Raw genomic sequence first — 25,051 nt, 5'->3', positions numbered from 1 at the left:
AGTTGGGAGTGAGCAGTGAAGTGGCCAAGTTTGCGGATGACACTAAATTGTTCAGGGTGGTGAGAACCAGAGTGGATTGTGAGGAACTCCAAAGGGATCTGTTGAGGCTGGGTGAGTGGGCGTCAATATGGCAGATGCGGTTCAATGTGGCCAAGTGCAAAGTAATGCACATTGGGGCCAAGAATCCCAGCTACAAATACAAGTTGATGGGGTGTGAACTGGCAGAGACTGACCAAGAGAGAGATCTTGGGGTCGTGGTAGATAACTCACTGAAAATGTCAAGACAGTGTGCGTTTGCAATAAAAAAGGCCAACGCCATGCTGGGAATTATTAGGAAGGGAATTGAAAACAAATCAGCCAGTATCATAATGCCCCTGTATAAATCGATGGTGCGGTCTCATTTGGAGTACTGTGTGCAGTTCTGGTCGCCGCACCTCAAAAAGGATATTATAGCATTGGAGAAAGTCCAGAGAAGGGCAACTAGAATGATTAAAGGGCTGGAGCACTTTCCCTATGAAGAAAGGTTGAAACGCTTGGGACTCTTTACTTGGAGAAACGTCGACTGCGGGGTGACATGATAGAGGTTTACAAGATAATGCATGGGATGGAGAAAGTAGAGAAAGAAGTACTTTTCTCCCTTTCTCACAATACAAGAACTCATGGGCATTCGATGAAATTGCTGAGCAGACAGGTTAAAACAGATAAAAGGAAGTACTTCTTCACCCAAAGGGTGATTAACATGTGGAATTCACTGCCACAGGAGGTGGTGGCGGCCACAAGTATAGCCACCTTCAAGAAGGGTTTAGATAAAAATATGGAGCACAGGTCCATCAGTGGCTATTAGCCACAGTGTATGTGTGTATATAAAAATTTTTCCCACTGTGTGACACAGAGTGTTGGACTTGATGGGCCGTTGGCCTGATCCAACATGGCTTCTCTTATGTTCTTATGTTCTAACCGCACTGCATGACTCACACCCAGGGATCATGTGGATGAAGGCTCTTGCCCGCAGCTACGTCTGGTGGCCGGGAATAGACGACACCATTGAATCCTGGATGGTGAGATGCCAGCCATGCCAGGAGACCCGGCCAGCACCGCCCTGAGCCCCAACCTAACAGTGGGAGTCCACATGCAACCTGTGGTCCTGCTTGCATCTGGACTTCGCGGGTCCCTTCCAGGGGCAGCTATTTTTCCTCATCATGGAAAGCGGTTTTCCTCAAAGTGGTTAGAGGTAGTCCCCGTGGCTTCCACTTCCTCCTGAGCCGGCAGCCACAGCGATTCTGACCCAGCCGTTCCGTCAGAACAGGAGGTAACTGGAAACCCTGAACCACCAACAGACGTTCCAGCATCACTGACCCCTCCACCACCGCGCCGCCATCCTCTCCTGCACCCAGGCGATCAACATCAGAACACAGCAGGCCTGTATACTTAAGGGACTATGTGTGTCAGGGCTTGTGAACTAGGAGGGGAGGAATGTTAAATATGTGGACTCAAGTGAGAACTGAATTGGGTGTTCCCGCAGGGCTTGTTGGAGCCAGACGACCAGAGCTTTGGGACTTGGAAACAATAGGCAGCAGGATCCAAATCTCTGCTGCCCTGATCCAATCACGAGCCCCCTGCTGGTTTGAATGGACCAACAGAACGCTAGCACGGGAACCCTGACATGTATATAAGGTTGGCCCATTGGCCCTGTTCCCCAGTCTTATACTTAGACCTTACTATGCTGAAATCAATAAAGACCTCGCCTCTTCCATGTATAGAACCCAATATATTATAGTACTCTAAAATTGCCTCTTTCACTTTCTTCGTTGCACGATCTGTTCTATTCCAATAGTTTAAGAAAGGTTTCCAGCAACCTATAAATTTAAGCTAAGCAACTATATTTCCATCCTATAACCTTTATAATTCATAATTTTTCCATGATCATGACAAACCAAACCTTCTGAAGACATACTTCTACTCTTAGTAATGTAGCTTGCCTTCAATATTTTGCTATCAATATTCTAGCCACAACTAATAACTGTTTTATGTATAACTCTCCTTTCATCTTGGCAAATCTGACCTCCCTCATTGGTTGGGATTGGATGCTTTTTGCATTGCATTGGCTGACTCTGCTCTATCCCACCCACTGCTGGCTCCAGGACCCGGTCTAAAGCTATGGGGACGGGGGGGCTGGGAGGGGCCAGGTTGCTCCACCCAACCCCCCCTTCCACCTCTATGGCCCCTTCTTTTACCTTGTCCGACAGACAAGGATTAGCCCTGTGGGGAAACTGCTAGGCAGTGGCTGCTGCTAGGCAACTAATCTTGCTTCTCTCAGTAAAAAGCAACCATACTTGGTTTTCTCAGTAGAAGCCAATGCGGGAGGCCCTTTCAAGTGCTATTTTGGCCTTTGAGGGAGAACTCATTGGTTGACTCTGCTCCTCACTCCCACCCGAGTGGCTGTTGCTAACCAGCCAAGCCGATTCTGTCAGTCAAAGGTAACCAACCTGGGTTCTGGCAGTTTCTGCCTCTCCCTACTCTCCCATTGGCTAAGCTGCCTGTTGCACTGCTTTGCAGAGGAGAGAAAGAAAGCCTTCCCATGATTGGCTGAGAGAAGAAGGAGGAGGAAAGGCTTTCTCTTGATTGTCTGAGGACTCCTCCCTATCTTCTTCTGGGAAGGAAACACCTGGCAATGGGAGGTGGGGAATGGTGTCCTGTTCCAATAGGCCAGATACAGAGAGAGACAGACAGAAAGGGAAGGCAAGAGACAGAGAGCGATTGAAGTCAATGTTATCAGAGTGTTGTTCTGAAGGGTATCACTAAAGGTCTCTGAGGCAGAACTTATTGGGGCCTGACTACGACTGCCAGTTCCAGGTTGGTGGGAAATCCCTGGAGATTCTGTAGTGATATGAGGAGGGCCTAGGAGTTAGGGCTTCAGAGCAGAGTCTGCCAGACCCAGTTTCTTACTGTGAAAGCTGACTGGGTGATTTTAGACTAGTCATATACTTCCAGCTTCATCTACCTCACAGGGTGAATGAGGTAATTTTTTTTGTCTCCCCACCACTGTGGAGAAAGATTGTCCTTTTCCTATGTAGAGGCTGCAGGGAGGGGGGAGGCAATGGAAAGCTGAAGACAGAGGGGCAGATAAAGGAAAGGAGATAGGGTTGCCAACTCCAGGTTAGGAAATTCCTGGAGATTTAATGGGTGGAGACTAGAGAGGGTGAGTCTTGAGGAGGGGTGGGGCCTCTAACAGGTACAATGCCATACATACCACCCTCCAAACCAGCCATTTCCTCCTGGGGAGCCACTGTTGGCAATCTCCAGGTGTGGCCTGAAGATCACTCAGAATTATAGCTGCTCTCCAGATGGCTGAGATCAGTTCCCCTTGAGGTGGGAGGGGGAGTGAATGCCTTCACTTGGGTGGGTGAGAAGACAGCAAGGTTGAGGGGGGCACTCACTACAATGGACCTTATCCCTAGTATAAACATAATAATATAAAAAAGAGTCCTGCTGAATCCAACCAGTAGTCCATCTAGTCCAACATCTTGTCTCACAAAGTGGCCAACCAGTTTTTCTGGATGGCCAAAAACAGGGCATAGAAGCCAAGTCCTTCCCCTGATGTTTCCTCCTGCCCCTGGGATATGGGGGTTCCCTTCAGTCACCATGACTAGTAGTTATTGAAGACTTATCCTCCATGAATCTATCTGATCCGTTTTAAAAGCTGTTTATTCTTGTGGCTGTCACTACATCCCCTGGCAGTGAATTCCACATTTTAATCACTCTCTGTGTAAAGTAGTATTTCCTTTTGTCTACTGCCCATCAGTTTAATTGGATGTCTTTGAGTTCTAGTGTTTTGGGAGATGAAGATATATTTCTCTTTGTCTTCTCTTTTCATCTGATGCATAATTTTATAAACTTATATCATATCCCCACCCACCCCCATATTAGGCATCCTTATATCATCTGCCTTTGGGACTTCCCTACCCCTTTTGGACACTAACTTAGAAGAGCAATATCAGGTTTGCACAATAATCCAGATTGTAAAGTTTCTTTGATTATAGTGAATATACTTTCTCAATACCTTTTAATCCTCAAGCAAAGCTACCCAATACATTAAAAAGTTCCATTCTTTTTCATTACACTGTCATCACTTACAGGTTGTGGGAAAACATATTTACCATACTGTCAGGAGTTAAGTACTACCTGTGAGACCCACATTAGCAAAGCTCTTCAAGGATTCTTTTAAAAGACTCACCCAAATTTCTTGCTGGATAAGTAATTTTCCCATTTGTTTCTATAAACTAAAAATTTTTGCTCCAAATACCCCAATATTGTCTATATTTTAGCCACCATTTTCTTCTATTGTTCAGGTATGTCTAATAAACTTTTAAAACTATTAAACTGACACAGCCCCATCTGAACTTATTCTGTTTGTAAAAACTTGATTTGCAGTTATTGAAACAGCAGTTATTGAAACTGCCAAATAAGTTTCCCACTCCCACACTAGGCAGGAATTAGTGCTTTCAAACCCTATTCAAAATCTATTATACCTATTCAAACCTATTGCCCAGTTGTGCAAGGCCTGCAAGAAGATACCATTTCAGTTAGCTTTTAACTGAAAACTACCACTGAGATATTACGTAGATCTAAATGGATGTTTAAGATCACTGAATGCCATCCTTAAACTGTATCGAAATTAGCACCAAATTGTTTTAAATTATTTTAATCCAGGCCTCAGATTCAGTGGGAGCTCAGTTCCTGAAACCTTCTGAGAGTTCCACCTCCTCCTTCTGAGAGTTCCACCTCCTCCTTCTGAGAGTTCCACCTTCTTGTCCATTGAATAGTATGTGCAGCTGCATAACAATCCCTGGATGACCTCCACCACCTATTTTTATACAAAATGACCTCTGTTTTAATCTAATGTTTAATTTAACTGTTTTTATTGTTATTCTATTATGTATTGTGAGCTGCCCTGAGCCTGCTTCGGCTGGGAAGGCGGGATATAAATCAAATAATCTAAACTAAACTAAACTAAGTATGATATCAACTCTGAATAGGCTTGCCAATCCCCAGGTCCCAGCGGGAGTTCTTCCACTTTCCCAGGCTCCTTCCCGCCCCCAGTCAGCTGGCCAGCGGGGGGAAGCCCCACCCCCAGAGGACCATGTGCCTTTGCACCTCCGGAGGCTTCAGTCTCTGATTGAAAGGCTTCCTCTTGGGATGGTGTGTCTTTGTTGCTGTGAAGAAGTTGGCAGCAACTCGTGAGTAGAGAGGCCAATCCCCTGCTTCAGACTTGCCAGAAACGGGGTGGTGGGGGGGAAAGGAAACGTCTGCTGAGCACTTCATTATTCCCTGTGTGGAGATCGATTCTCATAGGGTATAATGGGGAATTGATCTGGAGGTTTCTGTCGGTGCGGTAGTTAGCAGAGTGAGCTTCGTGACGTGCCCGACACTGAGCTCCAGGAAAGAAATCAGCCAGACACCTGCAGCTAGTGCCAAAGTAGTGTATTTACAGAGTATACAGTAAGTGCTCACTAGTGCAGTCCAATATATTATTCACACAGTCAAAATGCTCCACCAGCCAGCTAACTCTCAAAGAGAGACCCGTGTGTTGCACACACAGTTTACTTATAGTTCAGCCAGCCAATCCAGGCTGTGCAGTGTCATGCTGACTCAGCATGTTCCTTCACCTGTTCTCAGCCGGCTTAAACCAGCCTGCTGATAAGGTCACTGTGACCTAGCATGCCTGCTAGATCACCATCTGTCAAAGCAGAGCTGTCATCCTGGGTTAAGATAGATTCTTACTCCAACACACCTCCTAATCTATCGAACCCAGTGCACCCAACCATTGTACACAGTTTTCATGTTCACTCACGTTCAAACATTTGGTGAATATGTCAGCTGCATTTTTTTCTGATGTACATTTTGTTATCTTTATCAGGTTTCTAGCCACTGCGTCTCTCACGTTTTGGTACCTGATAAGTATATGTTTGCTTCTCCCTCGAGCAGCTTGATTCTCTGTCAATTCTTTAGCTGCTGAGTTGTCAGTATATACCGTGACTGGCAAATTGATAGGTATGCTAAGATCCTTCATCAATTGTACTGCCCACTCTATGTTGAGTACACACTCGTTGATAGCACCGTACTCTGCTTCGCAGGTACTGCATGCTACCAGGGTCTGCTTGGTGGCTTTCCACACCAATAGGGCATCACCCAGGAATATTCCGATTCCTGTAGTCAATTTTGCCTTGGGTCGATCCCCCCAGCTCGCGTCGGCATAGGCGCGTAGTTCAGGTTTTTCTCCTACCCTGAGGGATAGCTTGCGCTCTATCGTTCCACTGAGGTAGCGCAGCACCCTTTTGGCAGCCACCCAATCTTTGTGGTGGGGCTCAGCGTTTTTCTGGCACAATAAATGCACAGCGTAGCTAATATCGGGTCTGGACCAGCATGCTAAGTGCAATAGCGACCCGACTAGGGACTGGTATAATTGCACGTTCTGGAATACCTCACCTTCGGGTTCCTTGCTATATCCTGTGCTCATAGGGGTCTGCACACTGCTAGCCTCTTCCATACCATACTGAGCCAGCAGCGTTTTTACTTTGTTGCTTTGGCACAGTGCAAAGCAACCATCTGCTTCCCTCGATATTTCTGCCCCCAGGTAGTAGCTCACTAGCCCAAGGTGTTTGATAGTAAACAACTTGCTAGCTGTTTCCTGGAACCATTTTAATTGTTGGTTAGAATCCACTAACACAATCAGATCGTCCACAAATATGAGGACAACCATTCTGGACTCTCCCACCACCCTGCTGAACATGCAGGGGTCCGCCAGATGCTGGTTGAAACCTACTTTCATCAGTGCTGACTTCAAACACTTGTACCACGCGTGGCCAGCCTGTTTTAAGCCATACAAGGCCTTGTTTAGTTTCAACACGCCACTACCTTCACCAAAACCAGGGATTTGTTCCATAAACAGATCCTGGTCTAAGGGGGAGTTCAGATAGGCTGTCTCGAAATCGAAGTGATGGGCTTGTTGCCCTGTGCTTCCAGCTTTGCATAATGCCGCCCTTAGGGTTTCAGCTTTTAATGTGGGAGCAAACACTTGCTGATAGTCCAATCCCTTTCTTTGGCTGAACCCTCTGGCCACTAACCTGGCCTTTCGTTGCACGGCCCCATTTGCATCTCGCTTTAACCTGTAGGTCCACCTACAAGAGATAATGTTCCGGTTGGCCGGCCTTGACACTTCTGAAAACACCCTGTTTTTCAGCAAGGAATTATACTCTCTTTGCATTGCCGCAAACCATGCCTGCCTCTCCATGCTATCTAGCTCCAGCACCTCCTCGTATGTCTTGGGCTCAGGGGTGCTGACCTGATTTACACTTGGGAACCCGTATCTGTCAGGAGGGATGCCCTTTGTGGCTCTAGTAGATACTCGTGGCCCTGTGCCAGTATTCGGCTCACCTTCTCCTGTCCTACTGCGTGCCATCTCCTGGGCTGGAGGTCTGGGCTTCGTTCCAGTACTCTTATCAGTACCTGGCGGCAGTCCCAGGTCTTTCTCAGTAGAGTGTAATCTCGGCCAGCTGGACTGCTCGTTAAATCCAGCGGATCTACTGAAGGTTAGCCTAGCGGTTTTATCACAAAAGCGATTTGACTTGGTTTCTGGCTGGTAGCCCAGAAAAGTTAGGCTCACTGCCCGGTCACCTCCTTTCTTTCTATTTTTCAGTGGAATATTCACCCAGGCCTGTGTCCCAAAGACTTTCAGAAACTTCAGGTTTGGAATCCTATTGAACAGCAATCTGTAAGGCAAATCATTTACAGCTCTGGCCCAAGTTCGATTATGCACAAAAACAGCAGAATACATAGCTTCCGCCCAATAAGCTATTGGCAACTTTGCATCTTCTAGCATGCTGTACATTATAGTCTGTAGTACAGCCCCTGTGCGCTCTGCTAGCCCATTCTCTTGGGGCGTGGCTGGGTTCGTTAAACGGTGGGCAATGCCCTTGTTCTCCAGCCAACGTTTCAAATCATTAGATAAGAATTCCCCCCCTCTGTCGCTCTGAATAGCCTGGAGGTTTACACCTAATTGCCTCTCAACCGCTTTGACCCATTTAGTGAACACCTTGTACACTTCAGATTTATGCACCATGGCAAAGACCCAAGAATACCTGGTATGGTCGTCGGTAGCCACTAGGCAGTACCTCCTCCCCGACAGACTTTTTGGCAATGGGCCAATCACGTCCAAGTGGATGAGTTCTAGGGCACGCTTACTCTCCCTTGTGCTTTGCTTAGAAACAGCACAAGCCCTGCTCTTGGTCTTTTTGCAGACCTGACAATCTAGGTAACACTTGCAGGGTTTTACCTTTAGACTTGGCACCAACTGCAGGGTCTTCTTTAACGCTCTAAACCCACAGTGCCCAAGTCTCCTGTGGAGCAGATGTATACACTGATTGTGCACTGGCACATTTGACACCTGTGCCACCTGGGCACAATGACTCTGAACCACATATATGCTACCTTCTCTCTTCCCAGTTGCAAGCAGCTTCCCCCCACCTCCTAGGATTTTACAACAGGTCTTTTCAAACTTCACCTGGTATCCCTGGTCAATTAACATGCTCACACTCAGCAGGTTCGACCTTAATGTGGGTACACACAAGACGTGCTGCAAATTGCAATTTAATACAGGAAATTCAACATTCCCTGAACAAGTAACAGCGGCGGAAGTCCCGTCAGCTAATCTGACATGCCTGTGCTCAGGAATGTCAATATTGTTCAACAGCTCTTTATCGCAGCAGAGATGGCTCGTAGCACCAGAGTCTAAAATCCAAGCAGACCCTGTGCTCTCTCCTGCAGACGTGACCAGCCGGGCTTCTTCCTCACACGGGCTGGTGGTCCTCTGCTCTTGCTGCCTCCGTCCACGCCGCTTCCCCCTCTCTGGGCAAGCTTGAAGCAGGTGCCGAAATGATCCACAGCCATAGCAGCGTCGGACTGCCAGTGCAGTCGGCTCCTCTTTCTCAGCCTTTGGTCGTCTGCCAGCAGCAAAAGCTGGCTCACTCCTGGACGCCTTCCCGGACGAGCTGATAACCACACGCTCCTCAGCCGACACCCCCGGACAACTCACTGCTGTAATCCTCTCTTGGAAATCAAGCAGGTGGGCACACACGTACTCCATCGTTAGGGTCGCCACATCAACCGTCTCCAGGGATGTTATCAAGGGAGTAAACTCAGGCGGCAACGACGACAGTAAAATATAAACTCTGTCATCGGGAGCTACAGTCTTGCCTCTGGCCTCAAGCTCAACGAAACAGTCCGTTAGCTTCTTGATGTGGTTTTTCACACACCCTCCAGCTGGCATTGCAGTTCGAAACATTTTCCTAGTCAAGGCCATGAGGGAGCCAGCAGTGGTACTAACATGAACCCCACTGAGCGCGTCCCAGGCAGCCTTGGGAGTGTCCTTCCCTCGCACATATACCAACTGGTCATCTCCTATTGCTAGCACGATGTTTGCCAGTGCCTTATCGGCTAACACAGTCTCGGCAGGAGTTAATGCAGCAGGGGGATTACTTACAAACAGCCATTGCCCTTCACGCTTAAGGTAGTGTTCCATTCTCAGGCTCCACACCGCGTAGTTGGCTGAGTTAAGCTTCTCAACGGCCACTGCAAGCTGCTGCTGAGCCATGATGCCGACTCCTCCACACAGCTGGCTGCCGTCGTCCCTCTGGCTCTCAAAACGAGATAGCTGGTGCTTCTTTGTCCTTCAACCGGCGTTCCTCGCCTCCGGCTCCTTCCAAACTCTCGGCAGCTCAACTCTCACGGTGCTCCTTCGCGCAGCGGAACCGCCCTGGGCCCATAACCCTGTCGGTGCGGTAGTTAGCAGAGTGAGCTTCGTGACGTGCCCGACACTGAGCTCCAGGAAAGAAATCAGCCAGACACCTGCAGCTAGTGCCAAAGTAGTGTAATTACAGAGTATACAGTAAGTGCTCACTAGTGCAGTCCAATATATTATTCACACAGTCAAAATGCTCCGCCAGCCAGCTAACTCTCAAAGAGAGACCCGTGTGTTGCACACACTGTTTACTTATAGTTCAGCCAGCCAATCCAGGCTGTGCAGTGTCATGCTGACTCAGCATGTTCCTTCACCTGTTCTCAGCCGGCTCAAACCAGCCTGCTGATAAGGTCACTGTGACCTAGCATGCCTGCTAGATCACCATCTGTCAAAGCAGAGCTGTCATCCTGGGTTAAGATAGATTCTTACTCCAACAGTTTCGGGGGCTCTGGGGGAGCTGTTTTTTGAGGTAGAGGCACCAAAGTTTCAGTATAGTATCTAGTGCTTCTCCCCAAAGGACCCCCCAAGTTTCAAAATGATTGGACCAGGGGGTCCAATTCTATGAGCCCCAAAAGAAGGCGCCCCTATCCTTCATTATTTCCTATAGAAAGAAGACATTTAAAAAGGTGTGCTATCCCTTTAAATGTGATGGCCAGAACTCTCTTGGAGTTCAATTATGCTTGTCAGAACCTTGTTCCTGGCTCCGCCCCCAATGTCTCCTGGCTCCACCCCCAAAATCCCCAGATATTTCTTGAATTGGACTTGGCAACCCTAACTCTGAATCAAGTTCTGTTACTTTTGGCTTTCCAAAACCTCATGCCTGAAAACTAAACATTATTTACTTTCTTTTTGTCATTCCTGGACTGATACAGAGAGGAGGATGAGTATGTATTCTCCGCTGTTATAATACTTCAGAATTTTACCTTCCCCAGGAAGAAAGTATTTTGTAGGAATATAAAACATTTATTGGATATGAAAGTTCTGATCTATGAACTGTGTCAATGGCAAACTAATAACAACTGATTAATGGTACATCAGAATCTTATAGGTACAATATAGCCTAAACTGGAGTTCTGTGCATGGGGGCTGCAGGAGGGGAGTTTTTCTTTTAAATAACTGGTGCATGCCTCCCATTTCAGACTGGGATCATGGTATGAGGTAATAGCAGAAGCCTTCCTTTATTCTGTTTATTATGTACAATTGTAGCAAGCATACAACTTTGTATTAAAATTAGGACTGCTTGATAGGGCAGAAGGGGAAAATGATTCAAAAATCACCTTATTTATGGTGTGATGTTATTTCTGGGGTGAACCTGGAAGGGCATCATGCTGTGAGCACAATGCTCTAGGATTTACAGGAAACTTTGTGGTAAGAACACTGCACCAAAGTCACAATGTCACTTCCAAGTTTGCCCCAGAAATTATGTCACACTGTTGATGCAATGTCCTCCTCATGTCCATGTCCCTTAGTCTCCCATTGGGTGCCAGCTGCTGACTGTCAACCCTAATCAGAATCTATATGTTTGTCCAGCAAGGTAAATTGTAGTTCCAGAGGGTCAGGAAAATTGTAGATAGGAAGTTTAATCCCCATAGACATAATACTGATCTGGATCAGTGCCTTGTATACTGCCGTTTACTGTGTACTGCCTCCAGCAAGCCTCTGGAAAGCCAGCATATACATTTTCCAAATAAATAAATAATTTAGAAGAAAAAAAATACATGGAACTCCAGTGTCTCAGCCAGTTTGGTCTTAAGTGGGTAATTCTGGCTGTCCTAGAAAACAAAGGAGTATGGAAAAGCACCTCTCATATATCAACATGTTTATTTTTTGATCAGTTCTGTAGGAAATAACAAATGATAAATTGGACATAGCTGTAAGAGAGTCATCTGTTCTACTGAAGGGACTCATTTATCATGTTATAAGCTATTGTTACAGCAAATTACTGAGAGAGCCAATTGATTTCACAGAGCCTTATGGCAAGAATGATTCTTCAACATGTTCAGAGAGCCACTCTCTGGAGTGCTGAGCCACTTTCAGCTCCAAGTGGCTTAGACGTTCAGTGTTGGTACCTGGTACTTTGTGCAACTCACTCCAGCATGTCACCTAGTCAATTCTTTGATGCCAGTTTCCAACAGGATTCAGAAATGCAGACAAAAGTGTTAGCTCTAAGCCTCTGTATTTTGATGAGATGCATGTGTGAAACAATTTGCTAGCTATATCAATCACAGTTCCCGGTGGCATTTCTCTGCTATGCAGCTTAATTGGGAAGCAAAGTGTGAGGGGGAAAATGGATCCATCCCTATTATTGCTAAAATGTCGATTACTACAAAGCCAATTGGAGAGCCAAGGCCCCAGGGGGGATTCTGCTGAACAGTGGTTTCCTGCAAATCAGCATCTGAACATTTTGCTTTATTTAATACTATCCAGACAATACTACTTCATCTTTTATAAATCTTTAGTAATGAATATCTTGATTAAAATGTACATAGTCTTGTGACATTTATATCTCCTTTCATGTATTTATCACAATTGTATCCCTATGGCAGAAAGATTTTTTTTTACTTATTCATATATTGCTTTCCCTAATGTATGCTTAAAAGGTTTCCAGAGAAGAAACACAAAGTTAAAGCCAACATCCTAAACCCATTTAAAAAGTCAGTGTAAAAACCACATTTAGCCAAAATCTGAAATGTTCAAGAATGGTGCATTTGGGGGAGACACCAGAATCTCCTAGCTATGGCATACACACAGTCCTCTGCTCAAATGATGATTTGATGGCAAATTATGAGCAACTCCTCCAAACATAGTCTCTTTTTACTGAACATCCTAAATTAACCTAACGTATTGCAGATCATTTACATATATATGTTTTCAGGTAGCTTTTCTATAGCTGCCACTGTTCACTGTTTGCTTACCAATTTGACAGAAGACAAAAAAAATCTTACAAAAGAGGGTCTTTCCTTGTTTGTCTCAATCTTGTTGGTGTGACCTGGTAAAGATTAAGCTGTGTGTCCTTTCTCTCTAGAATTCTAGCTTGTTTATTTTGCATGCCTAACTCTTAATGCTAAGCCTCTTTATAGTAATTGAGGGTTCTAAATTTGATCACACATACTTTATACAACAGTGTAGGCAGTGAGTTGCAGCATGCACCAATGTTTTGAATATGGACGACTTTCAAATAGCAGCACATGAACTCATAATGTAGCTGATTTTCAATGATGCATAACTGGCTCATTATGACCCCAGGACATATGTAACCCAAGCAAGCAGGTGAACCATGAATAAACAAAACAGTAGTACTCAGCCATATAAATGCCACCAACTGCATGGATGCAAAATTACTTGAAATTGCACTAATGTTAAATTATGAACAGATCATCACAATCTCAGCTAAAGAGAAAATGGTTGTTTCAAGCTAGGTAAATTCAACCTTTTAACATGTTATTTACAAAATTGAATTATTGTTCCTGCCTAGTAGGAAGGTTATTGATTTTCAAAACTCTATACCTATGCTACAGAGCTATGATGGAATGCAGGTATTATTACTACTGCTGGGGATGTTTGACGTACTAAGGCATTCCAGTGCAAAGGTATCATTTTTGTCACGAAGTCTGAGAGAATTAAGCTGGCTTCATCCATTTGTATGTGATAGTGCCACAATTGTTGTTTATATTTACTCACCAGAAGGTAGTACTTTAGATAAATACACATCTAAACAGAATTTTACATAGTGCCTTGGCTGCTCTTTGGTGGCACTGTTTTGAATGTATTACTGTTAATAACCTGTCTGCACAATAACATCCTCCGCAGTAAATCTCATATTCAGTCCAAACATACAAAGTTATCCTTAGTTTGTAGGGTTGCCAGGTCCAATTCAAGAAATATCTGGGGACTTTGAGGGTAGAGTCAGAAGCAAGGTTGTAACAAGCAAGATTGGACTCCAAAGGGAGTTTTGGTCATCACATTTAAAGGGACCATGCACCTTTTAAATGCCTTCCCACCATTCAGGGCTCATAGAATTGGACCCCCTAGTCTTTTTCAAACTTGGGGGTGCGTTTTGAGGAAAGACATCAGATGCTATGCTGAAAATTTGGTGCTTCTACCTCAAAAAACAGCTCCCCTGAGCCCCAGATACCAATGGAACAATTCTCTATTATACCCTATGGGAACCGGTCTCTGTAGGGTATAATGGAGTACCCAGCAGACATTTCCCTCCCCCTCCCCACTTTCTGATAACCCTGAAGTGGGGGAGGGCCTCCAAACTGGGGGATCCCCTGCCCCCAACTGGGGATTGGCAACCACATTAATTTGATTAAAGAAATTGCAATGGGATTACCCAGGACTTTTTTTTTTTTTAGAAAAAGCTCAGCAGGAACTCATGTGCATATTAGACCACACCCCTGACATTACCATTGTTTCAGGAACTCATTTGCATATTAGGCCACACCCCCTGATGCCAAGCCATCCGGAATTGTGTTCCTGTCTGTTCCTGCTCAAAAAAAGCCCTGGGATTACCAATGTTGTATTAGCAATTTTGTAGTGCATTTGTGCTGTTTACCTTTGCTAGTCAGTCAAATTTTATTGTATTAGCCATTGGCCATAACAAGATTGCAAAACTTTGAGGAACTACAAAAAATATTACAGTAAAGTAGCATAAAACTAAAACTACAATCACAAGAAAATGATAAAATGATGAAATTAGACAATAAGGAATCAAATACACTGGTCTACAGATTGACCCTTATGAGACTGCCCTGTTTAACTTTCCTAAATTGTATCCTATGTTTTTGAACATAATGCACACACCAATTTGCAAGCTTTATAATCTGAAAGTGGTGCTGCACATTTTATGTGATATGGGAATTTATACTAAAAACTTAGTTATGACCTTTAAAGCGCTTCATGGCCTGAGGCCCATATAACTTGAGGGTTGTTTCCTCCCATTTGGTCCAATGCAACAACCCTGGTCTTCAGACATTCTGCTGGCTGTTCCCTGACTTAGGGTATCTGCATCAACCAAAGCTTGGGCCTTTTCTGTTGCACCCTCCCCTCTTCCCATGGACCTTGAAGAAATGAGGAAACCTTCCCTGTTGGAAATCTTCAGGAGACACTGCAAGGCTTGTTCGTTTGCCCAAGCTTTGATTGTTTTGTTTGATGTGGTTATGAACAGCAGACATGGGGGGTGGGGTGGTATTTGAGATCATTTAATTTGTAATGTTTTAATTGTTACTTGTATGCTGACTTGAGCCAAGAGGAAAGGTGGGTTATTATTAACAAAATCAATTAAATAAATTTTTTTTTAAAAATCCCATTTAACAAAAAGTCTGCTGTGAAAACGTTGTGAAAGCAATGTCACCCCAGAGTCGGAAATGACTGGTGCTTGCACAGGGGACCTTTCCTTCCAATATCTATTCTAAATTGGAAAGCAAGGAAAGCACATGTATGCTAAATAATCACATTCCAGCGTTTCATGGGGAGGAGGGATACAAGCACAGCCAACTACTGTAGAATTGTTAAGGATCTTCCAATCAGAGGGCTGTACATGTGAATAAGATTTCCATTTGAATAGCTTAATAAAGCCCCACTGATTCCTAAACACTGAGTCAAAACAAAAACCAGCAGCCAAATTGATATTATTGCTAAGACTGAATGAATAGTAGGCAATAAATCTATACCTACTGGGAGCTATCAGTGTACTCAGAGAGTGTGTAGGTGTAAGGGCTTGTATGAACAATGTAGAACTGTAATATTTACAGTGTTGTATTACAGGGACATAATTCCTCTCTGCTACATTCAAGGTATATTTCTATTAAAGCATTTTCCCATATAATTTTAGCTTATATTGCCAAGAACATTCTTTCATATGCATAGAAAGTGTATAATTTCAAGACATAATATTAGATTCTGCTTTTTTTAACTGGCTAGACTTCCCCACCCCACATTCTATGTTAAGTTTCCTTCCTTGCAGCTTTCTGCCCAGATCTGTTTCTAATTCTGTATCACTTACATATGTGTAGCCCTGACCTGTATGCAGGGCTGGCTCATGGGAGTAGGCCAAATAGGCAGCTGCCTCAGGTGCCACTTGGCCTAGGGGCGCCATGAGGTGCCCCCTCTCCCTGCGCCCGCCGCCTCCATGTGCCTGCTGCCGCTCCCGGTGTCCACCGCTGCCTCCCCGCTCCCCTGTCGACTCCCCGCACCTGCTGCCACCCCCTGCGCCCACCACTGCCTCCCTGCACCTGCCACCTTCCTGCGCCTGCCGCAGCCTCCCCACACCCGCTGCTGCCTCCCCACACCCGCCACCTCCCCACAACCACTGCCTCCCCGTGCCCCCCTGAAAGACACTGGGGGGAGGCGAGGAAACAGACATCAGCCTAGGGGCGCCAGAACCCCTAGCGCCAGGCCTGCCTGCATGGCCCAGGCTAGCCTAATCTCATCACATCTCCATCGCAAAGAAGGGTTGGCCCTGGTCAGCATGTGGATTGGAGACCACCAAGGAAGTCCAGGATCATTATGCAGAGGAAGACAAATGCAAACCACTGCTGAATATCTCTTGCTTTGAAAACCCTAGAGCTGCCATAGGTTGGCTGTGACTTGACAGTACTTTACACACATACAAGTTTGGATGGTGCTGGCAGAAGTGCCATCAAGTTGCAGCTGACTTATGGCAACCCTGAAGGGCTATAATTAACTTCATGCTGCATTCATTCCCACTGAGAATGATACATCCTTCTCACCACCTCCTTTCTTCCTACACATTTGGTGTGATGCAAGCTGGGGCTGCAGCTGCTATTTGCAGTGCTAAGGCCAGACATGCAGACCAGCAGGAAGCTGGCTAATCAGCTGATAGGTGAGTGGAGATCTCTCTTCCCTGCCCTCCCTGGCCCCTCTAATGTTGTTTGCAGTGCATCCAAGCTGCTGTGCAGAGCTTTTTAATAGAAAAAGCCCAACAGGAACTTATTTGCATATTCGGTCATGCCTCCTGACACCAAGCCAGCCAGAACTGTGTTCCTATGCATTCCTGCTCAAGAAAAGAACATAAGAACATAAGAGAAACCATGTTGGATCAGGCCAATGGCCCATCCAGTCCAACACTCTGTGTCACACAGTGGCAAAAAATAACAGATGCCCTCAGAAGATCCATCACTGGGGCCAGGACACTAGAAGCCCTCCCAGTGTTGCCTGCCAAAGCATATAGAGCATCAAGAATACAGAGCATCACTGCCCTAGACAGAATTCCATCAATACACTGTGGCTAATAGCCATGGATGGACCTCTGCTCCATATTGATCCATAAGAGGACTTGTCCTTTAACTCCATGGCTCTTGAGCTTAGTTTACTCCATGACTCTTGAGCTTAGTTGAGGAACTTTATCAAAAGCTTTCTGGAAGTCAAGGTAAACAGCATCTATTGGGTCCCCTTTGTCCACATGTTTGTTCACCCCCTCAAAGAACTCTAACAGGTTAGTGAGACAAGATCTTCCCTTACAGAACCCATGCTGAGTCTCAACATCAAAAAAACTAAGATCATGGCATCCAGCCCCATCACACCTTGGCAAATAGAAGGGGAAGACATGGAAGTTGTGACAGACTTCACATTTCTGGGATCCAAGATCAATGTAGATGGTGACTGAAGCCATGACATTAAAAGACGTTTGTTCCTTGGGAGAACAGCTATGGCGAACCTGGGCAGTATAATAAAAAGTAGAGACATCACCCTGCCAACAAAAGTCCATATAGTCAAAGTGATGGTATTCCCAGTAGTAATGTATGGCTGTGAGAGCTGGACCATAAGGAAGGCCAAGCGCAGAAGAATAGATGCTTTTGATCTGTGGTGCTGGAGAAGAATCTTGAGAGTCCCTTGGACTGCAAGAAGATCAAATCAGTCAGTCCTAATGGAAATCCACCCTGACTGTTCCCTGGAAGGTCAGATGCTGAAGCTGAAGCTCAAATACTTTGGCCACCAAATGAGAAGGGAGCACTCACTGGAGAAGATCCTGATGCTGGGAAAGACAGAAGGCAAAAGAAGAAGGGGACGGCAAAAGATGAGATGGCTGGACAGTGTTACTGATGTAACAATCATGATTTTGAACAGACTTCGGAGGATGGTGGAAGACAGGAGGGTCTGGCGTGACTTTGTCCATGGGGTTGCAAAGAGTTGGACTTGACTGTGCGACTGAACAACAACAACAAAAGTGCCTACTAATACTCTCTTTAATAATGGTTTCCACCAACTTTTCTGGTAGAAGTCAAACTGACTGTAATTTCCCATATCTCCTCTCGAACCCCTTTTAAAGATGGGGGTGACATTAGTTACCTTCCAGTCCTCAGGAATGGATGCAGATTTTAATAAAAGATTAAATATTATTGTCAGGAGATCCACAAGTTCACCTTTGAGTTCTTTCAGAACTCTTGGATGTATGCCATCCAGGCCTGGTGATTTATCAATTTTTAAATTGTCTGTCAGTCAAATTGTCTATCAGTCAGCCAGACAGAACGCATGGCTTGGCCCACCCCGTGCCCAGCCCTCTCCCGCTTCAAAGGGAGCCGGAAAGACTTCTTCCTGGCTCTCTCTGAAGTGGGAGAGGGACAGGAAGGGGCAGGCCCAGCAGTACATTCTTGAAGAAAGAACATGCAGCTCGGCCTGCCCTGTGCCCGGCCCCCTCCCGCTTCAGAGGCGCCAGTAAGAGCATAAGGGTTGGCATGAGTGGGGATGGGGAGGGGGTGCTCGCTACCCGAGAGGTGGTGCTCCAAGTGGCAACCTACCTCACTGACTCCCACACACCAGCCCTGATGGAGAGACTCGCCAGAATCAGATCATGTCTCCTTTCTCACAGCCTTCTTCTTATGTTAGCAGCCAGTGGTATTCCATATGCACACATGTATATGATTCACACTCTCAGCCTTCTCCTATCTCCCTTTTTTGCTGTTTCTTAAGACATTTCAGGCACAACCTGGAAAACGATAGGGAATCAGACTCATACATGAGAATATATCTGGGTTTGATATGTCTTTGAAGAAAGGTAGCTGAGAAGTAATACAAATATACTAAATATAACTAGATCAGCACCTGCAAAAAACTGAAGGTTTTGAAACCTCACTCCTCTATGACCTCTCCTCCAAGATTCTCACAGTGAGAAGAGGTAACTAATTTTTACTCTCTCCATTTTCATTGTTAACTGACACTCAAACATTCTCAACATTATGCTTGTTTTTTAGTTCCATCAGTTTAGGGTTTATTTAGGGTTTGGGGGCAGGGCAAGGTAGCACTGGAGTATTACATGATGCTGCAACATCATTTCAAGTCAGGAAAGTGGAAGTGATGTCATATATCATGCAATTCTCCAGTTACAAAAAAATAAAAAAACCTCTATAGTCAGGGTGGCCAAACTGTAGCTCGGGAGCCACATGTGGCTCTTTCAAACACATTGTGTGGCTCTCAAAGCCCCCACCACCCCATTAGCCAGCTTGAAGAAGGCATTTGTCTCTTTAAATCACTTTTTCAGCTAGCGGCTTGGAGAATGCATTTAAAGTTAACGTTGCTTTCTTTCCATCTCTCCCTCCCCCATCTATTTCCTTCCTCCCTCCTTGCTCTTAAACATGTGACATTCATGTCTTGTGACTCTCAAACATTTGTGTATTTTATGCAGCTCTTATGTTAAGCAAGCTTGGCCACCCCTGGCTTAAGTCTAAAAACATCTCTCATATATTCAGCAATATAAGATGCAGTTCTGTGATTATATCTGTCTGTCTACCAATTCCAACTCCCAAACCTTATTTAAATATCAATTTCCTTCCCTGCCAGTTTGTACAAATAAATCAAAAACCGTTTAACTGTTTAAGTGTGCCTAGAGTGCCATTTCTGAAGGGGAATTTTAGTACACTGATGCAACTCAAGGGTGATTGTTTTAGAGGTGACTAATAAAATGGTCCCCTTGTCACACCAGCCTTCAGTTGGAGCCTAGAGTTCTCCTGTTTTTACAACTGATCTCCAGCTGGCAGAGATCAACTCCCCTGGAGAAAGTGACTGCTTTGAAGGGTGGATTCAATAACATGCTGAGGCCCCTCCCCTCCCCAATCCCACCCTCACCTTGATCAAACCCCGAAGTCTCCAGATGTTTTCCAACACTAACCTGGCAACTCTAATGGTTTATAAAATCATTTTCCCCTGTATACTTAGGAGGGCCCTGACCTGAATGGCCCAGGGGGCTAGCTCAATGTTGTCAGATCTCAAGAGCTAAGCACGGTTGGCCCTGGTTAGTATTTGGTTGGGAGACCACCAAGAAAGTCCAAGGTCACTATGCAGAGGAAATTAATGGCAGACCACCTCTGAACATCTCATTTTGAAAACCCTGCAGGACCAATATAAATTGGATGTGACTTGATGACACTTTCTACTACCAAATGCTTAGGAAGTCCTCCAGCTAGATGAAGCAATTTTTTGTGCTTGTCTTCATTGTGCTGTTTTATTATCTGGATACGGCAAAGTCAATTTACTATTATATATAGTGAGGTGTAGGCATATAACATGTACATACAGTTGTACATGTATAAGTTCTGTACGTTCTATTGGGAACTTTCGGTTGGAAAAGGACTTGATGTGCCAATAATGCCAACCATTATAAAGTTTCTTTGATGCACTGGGATTCATTTTTAAAAATATGCCTACAAGTGTAACAAATATCCATTGGAATATGTCAGGCATATGCATGAATCTTAAGTAATAAGTACACCCATGTGAAATAAGCTGAATCTGAAAAAAAACTTGGTCAGGTATTTTTCTGCTGCACATTTGAATTTCACACTTGCTGCTTTCAGAAATAGATTTAGCATTGGCACTGAGAACAACTTAACATCTGGAAATCAATTCTTACACACAATTTCTCTCAAAATATTAAATGGGAAGTTCTCCTCTGACACCTATGGAAGAAACAGTTTACCCAATTAAAATTGGATATGTTCCTTGGAAATTAAATCAATAGTGAAACTCTAGGTGATACCTTACCGAGGGCTTGAAATCTGGGATGGATGCTTCGTTACCCTCCCATTATGAGTAATTGCAGCTAAGGGGAGGGGGGGGGATCAATACTGTGACCAATGTAAGGAAGAATAATAACACTGCAGTGAAGAGATCCCAAAAACAACAGCAGAAGTCTGTGAATATTGATAAGTTCATTGGGTTTTACAATCAATACACAATTTATATTTGGTATCTTTTGTTCACATTTCTTAGCAAGGTATCAAGTGTGTGTAAGCAAAGCATATATTTTCATATATGATTAGCACACAGAGGCACTTATAAAAAGTGCTTCACATGGCAGTTGTTGATAAATAGTCGGCTATTCACTGGGATACTGAAAACCATCTGATCTACAAAGTAACCTCCCCCCCCCAAAAAAAAGATAGGATCATTTAAAGTTAGGGTTTTCAACTCTGAGTTCCGAAATCCCTTGAAATTTGAGGGTGGTGGACCCTCAGCAGGGTATAATGCCATAGATTCCACCATCCATTTTCTCCAAAGGAACTCGTCTCTGTTGTCTGAAAATTAGTTGTATTTCCAGGATATCTCCAAGCCCCATCTGGAGCGTGGCAACTCTTTTTAAAGTGGCCTCCAAATGGTAGTCAATGTATGTAAAATAGACTGTTTTTACCTATTACCTGTTGCTAGTCTGTCAAGCATTTCTCTGCCATGTCCTCCAACCTATCTAGTGCTTCACAGGTTTCTTAGTTTCTGATTGCTCCATCAGGAGTGGGGCTGTAGCTCAATGCTAGATCATCTGCTTGCATGCAGAAGGTCCTAGGTTTAGGCCCTGGTATGTCCAGGTGAAGGATCAGGTAGTAGGTGATGTCAAAGATCTCTGAGATCCTAAAGAACTGCCTCTAGTCAGACCTTGACCAATAGTGTGATTTGGTATAAGGCAGGGGTATCAAACATACAGCCTATGACCCACGCAGGGCTAAAATCCAGCCCCTGAGCAACCTTCTTATCCTGCTTCCTTTTCCAGGGCTGCAGCTGCACTGAAGCTTGATTTTCCCCTAGCTCCTTCAATGGCTTTTTGCTGCCTGCCTCTTGCCTCCCTCCCCTGCTCTCTCTCTCTTTCTCAGACACACACACACACACACACACACACAGAGCTCCATGGGTGATTTCTGCTTTGTGTGGGAGAGATAGAAAGAGCTCCCCCCCACTTGCTCACTCACACACATACACACACAGAGAGACAGCTTCTGTTTCTTCTCTGTGGCTGCCCCTTCTCTTTTGAGGAAGAAGGGAGAGGGAGAGAGGAATGAGAGAAAACAAAGTTGAAGTTAGTCCCATAGCAGATTTAAGACCAACAGTGTTTTATTCCAGGTATAAGTTTTTGTGTGCAAGCACTCCTCCTCCTCCTTTTCTTGGGTGGGTGGATTCTTCTGACAAGCACAGTGTACACTGAGAAAATTATTTTGGCTTATTCTTAAAAGTTGTTTAAAAAAAAATTGGATTTCTCTCTTTTTTTCTGGATTTATTTTCTTCCAAAAATACCCTGATTAGAAATTAGAACACTAGGATTGGTCCTTATATCTTGGAAAGCAGAGTGATTTCAGATGCCAGATAATAATAACACACATTGGAAATAAGACAGGAAAACTAGCTCTCAATTCCGTCCTGGAGGATGCATTGTCTTGAGTCTCATCATTAATTCAGCAATCTCTCTTTCTAATCTCTCTTTGAAATTCCGTTATAAGAGCACTGCTACTCTTAGGTCAGCAACTGAATGTTGTGATTTCTAATGTCAGACTTACGTACATTGATTCTTTGCATCCTCCTGGACTGAATCCTTCTGGACGGAATTGAGACCTAGGTTTCCTGTCTCATTACCAGCTCTGGTATCTCCACAACTACTACCTCTCTGTATATCACACATAATCCAATCAAGCCTGCTATTGTCATTCAGTTCTACTGCCATTTGACATCTGACATCACCTTTGTAAAGTTTAACTCACTGGTACCTCATGTTACATTTTATGGAACGCATGGCCCAGCCCAACAAAAGTGACATGTCTGAACTATCCCTCACAACAAATGAGTTTGACACCTCGATAAAAGGCATCTTCATCTATTAATGAGACTGGGACTTCAAAAGTAAAAAGCCAGTCACTGTCTTGAACTTGCGTTTTTCACCATTTCTGACATATCAATTTCCCAGTCATGCCTCACTTGCCATTTGTGTTTACAATACTGTTTCATAGATACCCACAATTGTGCCTTAGTGCTAACCTAGTAACCACAGCACATCTTTAAAAGAGTAGTGAAAAGGTCCTGGTTTGTGTATTTTATTTTTAAAATAATACTCAGGGCAAACTTGTGTGATACAACAAGGTGCTGCTCTTATCCTGCTGTACAGCTTCTTTGGATCACCAAGAGAAGCTCCTATCCTGGATTATCTCTACTGGGCAGTTTTGCAGGGCAGTTTTCCTTTTTTCCATATGTATATCAAATGAACCTAATATGAACTTGGCTCCTCAGCAATAGCTGCAATCAGGGATTTTCTTATGACAGTACTCACTGGTACTGAGTACCAGCAAATCTCCTGCCAATTGGTTACAACAGCTGCAGACAACTCCACTCTCCACTTTGAGATGCAAATTAGTTTTTAACTTTTTGGGACTTATATTGCTTTTAAAAACTTTTAAGAACATATATCTCTTCCTTTTTAAACTGGAGTAGCAGAACCTTTTTATAGCTGTACCAAGTCCCTGGGGGGGGGGAATTGATAGAAAACAGTGCAACCTTATATATATGAGTATTGGCACTTTTAAAAACAAAAATAGCACTGTCTGGGTACAATCCTTCCAGATGAAGGCTTCAGTAACAGGGCTTACCCTTTAAATGAAGCATTAATATTTGTGGTCTGTGCACAAGAGATTAGAGAAAAAAGATTTGCTCCATGTAGAAGCCAATCTAGTGGCTAGGTCACTGGAAATTAAATTAACACTGGTGTTTCAATACTGCTTGATTGCATGTTTGGGTCTGGCTGGACAGTTGCTTTGTTCACTCATTGTGTCTGATCAGTGTTATGGAGGAAATCAATAGTATGAATTCAGTTGGGAACTGAAATGACATGATTGCACAGACTTCAAAGTAGATTCAGTTTCTTACAAGTGAGAAATTCACTGTTCCCAATCCTGTAAGAAACTGAGCAGCTCATGAGTGGTACTGGGGTCATAAATAATATTCAGTGGGAACCAAGGCTTTGAAAGTTCCACAGTGTACATAAAATATTTCTTCCTAAAATATTGTAAAATGTCCAAATGGAATTTATAACTCAGGTAGCATTGCACAGGTGACTAGGTTATGGGCACTGCATGTGAAATCTGAGGGCAAGAGGGCAGGTGGCTTATGATAAAATCCAAGCAAGAGAACAAAAGTATTGCCAAAGCCCTTCCAAATCTGTCTGCAGAAATAAAATACATAAATCCTGCTTCCTTGTTTGCTTATGTAGACAATTAGAAAATGAATTAAAAACTGTAAAATTATTCTCCTATGGGAATATGTAATTGAAAACAGGCATTAAAAACTCCCCATGCTTCCAGTGATCTTTTAAAAATGTAGTCTTGAAGACTTCACAAATCTAACTGAAAAGGAGGTTGTGGTGTTATATAACATCTTCAGTTTTATTTAGAGAGCTTGCTGTTTCCCTTATCTCTAATATTTTATATCATTTTGAATTTCATAAAAGTAGTAAGAAATAAAACCTCTTACATTTGTAGACAATGTAAAGCATAGAATTCATTGAGGAGTTGAGCTCTTTTGGTAATCTGAATGTGGCAACTCACAAGTAGGGATATGCAACTGGTATTGCTGACCAAATAAATTGCCTCATAGTAAAAGTACTGGATTGGATATATATTCAGTTTCATGAAAGGCCTCCCTCCTCCATCAATATTTCCACTCCTAATGAAATTGGATTTTTGTCAGGGAAGCTGCAGGAGAGAGGGAGGGAGGGAGGTATAATGACACACACCCCTCTCAGACTGAGAAAGAGCAGGGTAAGTTTGTAAGTTTAGGTGGGCCAAAAACTTACCAAAAAAAAGTACTGGAGTGTGCAAACTCACACACCAGCCTGACAAGTTAGGGCTGCCACCAAACTTGTCTCATGCTCCTCTGGGAGCCCAAGTCAAACTTCCAGTTTATTGGATCTAGATTAGAATATCTTAACTAAATACTTGCAGCCAAGAGCTCCCAAATTATAACAGATAGGCAGGGCTGGATCTACAT

The 25,051-nt window shown here is 44.1% G+C and overlaps 1 long non-coding RNA gene across 1 annotated transcript in view; it reads left to right on the top strand.

Moving 5' to 3' along the window:
• Positions 1-25,051, top strand: part of LOC132566664 (uncharacterized) — a 697,045-nt gene that overhangs the window by 559,260 nt on the left and 112,734 nt on the right. The gene's annotated exons all lie outside the window — the stretch shown is intronic.

Source organism: Heteronotia binoei, chromosome 2 (genome assembly GCF_032191835.1).
Source record: "Heteronotia binoei isolate CCM8104 ecotype False Entrance Well chromosome 2, APGP_CSIRO_Hbin_v1, whole genome shotgun sequence".
Taxonomy (NCBI): Eukaryota; Metazoa; Chordata; class Lepidosauria; order Squamata; family Gekkonidae; genus Heteronotia; species Heteronotia binoei.
Note: the sequence above shows the minus strand (reverse complement) of the source record. Positions and strands in the feature narration are given on the sequence as shown.